The sequence below is a fragment of the Oryx dammah genome, unplaced genomic scaffold (genome assembly GCF_014754425.2).
Source record: "Oryx dammah isolate SB20612 unplaced genomic scaffold, SCBI_Odam_1.1 HiC_scaffold_12, whole genome shotgun sequence".
NCBI lineage: Eukaryota > Metazoa > Chordata > Mammalia > Artiodactyla > Bovidae > Oryx > Oryx dammah.
In genome coordinates, this window is record NW_024070196.1 from 47,748,599 (window position 1) to 47,753,674 (window position 5,076).

General features: G+C 45.4%; 1 non-coding gene across 1 annotated transcript; it reads left to right on the forward strand.

Moving 5' to 3' along the window:
- The first annotated feature begins 4,044 nt into the window (after nt 1–4,044).
- TRNAG-UCC lies at nt 4,045–4,117 on the forward strand. The gene has a single exon. It is a non-coding gene; the product is annotated as a tRNA-Gly (tRNA).
- The last annotated feature ends 959 nt before the right edge of the window (nt 4,118–5,076 follow it).

A 5,076-nucleotide genomic window follows, 5' to 3' on the forward strand; every position in this document is an offset into this window, starting at 1 on the left:
TTGCAGCTTGCAAACACTAATACTTGCAGCTTGCAAACACTAATACTTGCAGCATGCGGGATCTAGTTCCCTGACCAGGGATGGAACCCAGGCCCCCTGCATTGGGAGCATGGAGTCTTAGCCATTGAACCACCAAGGAAGTCCCAAGAAGAAATGATTCTATTAACACCTTCCCAGGACTGCCTTCACCATGTGCCATAGAAAGGTATTCTCTCAGGCTTCTGCAGGTTAGGAATCTGACACAGTTCTCACTGGGCCAAAGTCAAGGTCTGTGTTCCTTTCTGGGGGCTCCAGGAAAGATTATGATTATTTTTCTTTTTGCAGTGCCTCACAGTGTGTGGGATCTTAGTTCCCCCACCAGGGATTGAATCCGGGCCCCCTGCAGTGGAAGCACAACCAAGTCCTTACCGTTGGGCCTCCAGGGAGTTACCAGAGATGACTTTTTTGGCCTTTTTGAGCCTCAGGAGGCTGCCTGCATCCATTGGCTAGGACCCCCTCCCTCCCTCTGCAAAGCCAGTGTCTGCACGTGGAGTCACCCACATCCCTCTGACCTCTGCCTCCTCTTCCACTTTTAAGGATTCTTGCAATGACGCCTGGACCATGCAGATAACTCAGGCTGATCTCAAGTTGGTTAATAAATGCAGTTATCTTTGCCCGATTTCGCGTGTGGACATCTTTGGGGGCCTTTCTTCTGCCCATCACTGTGGCTGACTGCCGGGGTCCAACCCTGGTGGATCCAGGGTAATTCTAAGGGAAGACGGAGTCAGCATCCTAGGAATTAATTACTTAATTAAAGATATAGAGGGAAATTAGAAAGAAATAGCGTAGTAGGAAAATTAGTGGAGAAAAAGATGCTGAATAACTTGGTTAATGTGAAATACCAATAAAACTCCAAGACAAGGAATTTGCACCATCTACGTTGGGCCACCAGCACCTGTTTGAATATCGGAGGGTGCCCCGCCTTGGGCTCTGTCTCTCACGGATCTTAGAAGCCAGGGCAAGTAAGTAGACGTGGTGAGTACCCACGCTCCAGATGGGAATTCAACCAGAAGGGGAAAGAAAGAACGACACAGGGGAATCAGTCTTTCCAGAAACTGATCCGATTTCTTTATTTTTTAGGTTTGCAAGCTGGTTTTAGAAAAGGCAGAGGAACCAGAGATCAAATTGCCAACATCCACTGGATCATGGAAAAAGCAAGAGAGTTCCTGAAAAACATCTACTTCTGCTTTATTGACTATGCCAAAGCCTTTGACTGTGTGGATCACAATAAACTGTGGAAAATTCTGAAAGAGATGGGAATACCAGACCACCTGACCTGCCTCTTGAGAAACCTGAATGCAGGTCAGGAAGCAACAGTTAGAACTGGACATGGAACAACAGACTGGTTCCAAATAGGAAAAGGAGTACATCAAGGATGTATATTGTCACCCTGCTTATTTAACTTATATGCAGAGTACATCATGAGAAACGCTGGACTGGAAGAAACACAAGCTGGAATCAAGATTGCCAGGAGAAATATCAATAACCTCAGATATGCAGATGACACCACCCTTATGGCAGAAAGTGGAGAGGAACTAAAAAGCCTCTTGATGAAAGTGAAAGAGGAGAGTGAAAAAGTTGGCTTAAAGGTCAACATTCAGAAAACGAAGATCATGGCATCTGGTCCCATCATTTCATGGGAAATAGATGGGGAAACAGTGGAAACAGTGTCAGACTTTATTTTTTTGGGCTCCAAAATCACTGCAGATGGTGACTGCAGCCATGAAATTAAAAGATGCTTACTCCTTGGAAGAAAAGTTATGGTCAACCTAGATAGCATATTCAAAAGCAGAGACATTATTTTGCCAAAAAAGGTCAGTCTAGTCAAGGCTATGGTTCTTCCTGTGGTCATGTATGGATGTGAGAGTTGCACTGTGAAGAAGGCTGAGCGCTGAAGAATTGATGCTTTTGAACTGTGGTGTTGGAGAAGACTCTTGAGAGTCCCTTGAACTGCAAAAAGATCCAACCAGTCCATTCTGAAGGAGATCAGCCCTGGGATTTCTTTGGAAAGAATGATGCTAAAGCTGAAACTCCAGTACTTTGGCCACCTCATGCGAAGAGTTGACTCATTGGAAAAGACTCTGATGCTGGGAGGGATTGGGGGCAGGAGAAGGGGACGACAGGATGAGATGGCTGGATGGCATCACTGACTCAATGGACATGAATCTGAGTGAACTCCGGGGGTTGGTGATGGACAAGGAGGCCAGGCGTGCTGCAATTCATGGAGTCGCAAAGAGTTGGACACGACTGAGTGACTGAACTGAACCGATATACCCTTTGTTAGACATAGAGATAAATGGAAATTTTAAAGTCACGTGGGGGTCAGCAGTCCTGACTTTTGTCAACATCAGGTGCTTCACATAAATGTATAAAAAAAAAGGTCTTAGGGGTTTTACATCATCTTCTGGCCATGAGGCCTGCTGACATTTTACGACTCTTTCTTTCTGATAATGGTCAATTAACCAGAAAACTTATTTTTTCCAAGGGTGTTTTTTCTTAAACCAGGCACCACCCTCTGAAGGTACCAAGTAAAGTTGCATTCCTATAGGGTGAGGGTGTAGTGGGTTACAAGAAAGGAATTTATTTAACCTAAGGTTAACATGATTAATCTTAAAGGTTAATACTTATTTCTCCTATATGCTAGTTATATTCATTATAAGGGCAGGGAATATGGAGATTTAGCAGCAAACATCAGCCCAACAAATGAAAACCCTTCACCAATGTTCCCCTTAAGATCTATTTAGTCTTAAGATAGTGATAAAGTTACATTTTTACATAGCAAGGACACAGTGATTTATAACAAAGTACAGTCATCTATAACAAAAGAGAAAATTCATTAACTCAAAAAGTCTAGTATTGCTAACATCAAAAACTACTATATTTCCTTTTCTATATTCCAAATACATTAATATATTCCCAGGTACCTAAGGATACGGAGGCCTGGCAGCAATCATTGACTCAACAATGAGAAAAGCCCTATGCTAATTAAGATTTTCAAAATACTCCAAACTCTCTGTGCTGTTTATGGTTGAGAGGTAGTAAACAATCATGTGGGTAGTGACAGGAGTGTGGATAATCCTGTCACACAAGCTAGTCTGCCAGCAGAGAGGTTTGACCTGACACACCCTTGTCACGCCCAGGAATTTTTATTGACTGGAGCTGCAAGTTTACTCCTTCTCCAAGAGAACCGGTGGGGAACAGCCCCCCATAAAGTCAGAGGTGTAGGTGAGAGCATGAAACAGGAAAGTAGGTAGACTCTGGTTTTGGGGGTAGATGCTCGGGAACAGGGAGTTTCCTGAGGCTCGATCCTGCCTTTGCATATGCCGAAGCCTCCCTCCTTGTGACCTTTGCTTTGGGCGGAGTTCCTCACGCTGGCTCCTGGCAGCAGACCGCAGTCAGTTTCAAATGTTCAAGCCACTGTGTGAGGAGACATGTTGCCACAGGAGAAGCCTGTCATCAATCAAAACTACCTTCCACACATAGCCGGTAAAAATGCTAAACTCGCCCTCTCTTCTTCTGGCAGTGCTAATAGCCAACAAAATTAATTTTTTTTGGACAGATCCAGACATGAATTTTTATACTTTGTATTATGGCATAAATGCATTTGATGGGTACAGATGTGCATATGAAAAATTGAATTTGTTGTAGAAAACTGACTTAGAAAGTGGGACATTCCTTCATACACCTGGTTCCATCAAGTCATCCATCCAAGCCACCTAGCACAGTGTGCTGATCAGATAAGCAGAACAGCCATGGACACGTCACCTGGTTTCCTTTTTTTTTTTTCTTTAGGCCTTGCCATGTGGCTTGTGGGATCTCAGTTCCTCAATCAGGGATTGAACCTGAGACTTTGGCAGTGAGAACCAGGTGCCCTAACCACTGGATCGCCAGGGAAGTCCCTCCTTTTCATTTTTGGTCCAGGATTTTAATTTTTCTACATTCTGAACACAAAAGTAGTGTGTTTTTGGAGTCAAGCAAATTCCAACAGGCTGAAAGTTTAGGACTTCCCTGGTAGTCCAATGGTTAGAACTCTGCACTTCCACTGCAGAGGACCAAGGTTCAATCCCTGGTCTGGGAACTAAGATCCCATATGACTTGGGCAACTAAGCCCATGCCTGGTAACTCCTGACTTGCTCGCTCAGGGGCCTGTGCACTACAACCAGAGAGAAGCCCGTGTGCCCCAAAGAAGAGCCTGTGTGAGGAAGCCAGGGCCTAATGGAGGCAAAAAAGAAAAAGAAGTTCAGGTCAGCTTTGTGTTAGGCTGAATACCACCCTCCCTCAAAGATGTCTACATCCAGATCCCTGGAACTTAGGCTATGTTCCCTTATGTTGCAAAAGATGAAGATGTGATTAGAGATCCTGAGATGGAGATGGTACCCTGGGTTACCTGGGAAAGCCTTTGGAATCACAAGGGTCCTCATAAGTGAGGAGGCTGGAGTTCAGCATCAGAAGTGAGGACAGGAGGGGGCAGAGGATACAGTCACTGGCTTTGAAGAAGGAAGGAGGGACCACAAGATCTTCTTGGGGTTTGTTTATCTGGGGCTGCTTTGGGTCTTAGTTGAGGCTTGCAAGATCTTTCAATTGGAGTGCGGGCTTCTCTCTAGTTGTTCACAGGTACCAGGCTCACAAGCTGAGTTGCCCTGCAGCATGTGGGATCTTTGTTCCCTGATCAGGGATTGAACCCACATCCCCCTGCACTGGCAGGCAGATTCTTAACCACTGGACCACCAGGAAAGTCCCCCACAAGCCCCCCCCCCCCTTTTTTTTTACAAGACTCAACCTCACTCTCTCACTCTCCTCACCCTTAATTCTGGCTCCATTGTGTGAATTCACTCCATCTCTCAGCCTGCAGCTTGTTCATTTCCAGGATGGGGCATCCCCGGCGTTCCCCGGGAATCCAGCAAAATCTCTGCCTGCTTTGACTAATTGCAGATGGGTGATTTATCTCAAGCGACCTCAATGCGCCAGAATTTACAGCTTCCATCCCGTCTGAGCCGTTTGTCGTTCCCGGAGCTGAAAGGGAATGGACACACTTCA